Here is a 1,547-nt window from a genome sequence, read left to right on the forward strand (position 1 = left end):
TTTTTTCGACATTTTCTGGTGTAGTGACCTCTTTTGGGCGTCCAGATCGTTCAGCATCAACTGTGCTCGTACGGCCACAACGAAACTCGGTAAACCACTTATACATCGTTCCAATCGACGGTGCAGAGTCCGGATAATACTTATCCAGCTTGGCGTTGGTCTCGGATATCGTTTTCATGCGAAGATAGTACTGTTTGATCAAAACTCGAAACTCAGATTTTTCCATATTAAAAAAAACTCGGAGGTTAGTCGCTTCTCAGTGCTGTAACTTGTAAATGCGTAAACATAAATGGCTGAAGTTTTGACTGGCGTCATTTGAAGGATCAAGCTCGACGAAAATGGTTCACATTAGTGAATACTAATGCCATCTCTTAGAATTTTCAGGTACTTATCAGACTGCCTAGTATCTCCTCTACACAATATGTAAATGTGGATCATTTTATGCCTAAACCATATATTTGTAACGAATGAGCCTTTTTTTAAGCATAAGCTAACTAATCTTTTTCCCTTATTATTTCTTTTAGGTCCCCAAAATTACCTAGCACCCTTCATAACCCTGAGCATCAACTATCATTAGGAGCGTAGCACACTATGATAAATAATCTTCTGAATCCTAGTTTCATTCCAACCCACAACACTTTGAGTAAATCAAATGCATGCCCCTTAAGGGAATCTGATACACTTAAATGCCTGCATTACCGACCTCACTTTATCAGTTCAATGGATAGTTTTTTTTTGTAACTGAGACCATTTTTTGACATATTTACTTTTTAACCTTGAATTTTATTAAACTTAAGAACTTTTTTATAGTTAAAATATATGCAAGATGTAAAAAAACGTCCATAAGCGTAATTTACTGTCGGCTCTTGTATTTTTCGAAGTTTGAGGCCGATATTTTACATATAAAAAAGTTCTTAGGTTAAAAAAACTTCAAGGTACAAACAAAATGTTTTAAAAAAGGGCCCTCGTTCTAATTTCTTCGAAAAAATAATTTTCAGCGAAATTCCTGCTCAAATAAAGATTTATTTAACTGAAAAAGAGAGGTCGGAAATATAGGTATTTGAGTGTATCACATGCTATTGTCTATGTTTCTAATATCGCATCCCTTTTTCTTTGTTTCAGGTACACATAAAATATCCAGCTTCCTTACGGGCATAGTTTCTCGTAATTCTCTTACCGTTAGATCATTCACCCCTCCAGCACTCAAAACACCCAGTCTCCATTTATCGCCTGAAACTTGACTTTTCCGTTTACTCTGTGCATGCCTTTCATCAATTAAGGTTTCAGTCCATTTCGAAGCTATTTTATTGTTTGTATTATTCACTGTTTGAAGTGTACGTCCAACTCGTTTGATGGTGCAGTGTCTGGTTGTAGCGTCACTTCCGAACAAACTTCTATTAAGTGATTGGGGAGCGTGGAGACAGAACTGGAATTGATAGAATCATGGTTGGTGTTTTATACTGACAAAGCCACTAGCCTTTAGCAGTGTAGCATCAAACGCTAGTTCATTTGGTCCCATCTGCCGATTCCCGGCCTTTTTCTATGCA

Source organism: Belonocnema kinseyi, chromosome 3 (assembly GCF_010883055.1).
Source record: "Belonocnema kinseyi isolate 2016_QV_RU_SX_M_011 chromosome 3, B_treatae_v1, whole genome shotgun sequence".
NCBI classification, from domain to species: Eukaryota; Metazoa; Arthropoda; class Insecta; order Hymenoptera; family Cynipidae; genus Belonocnema; species Belonocnema kinseyi.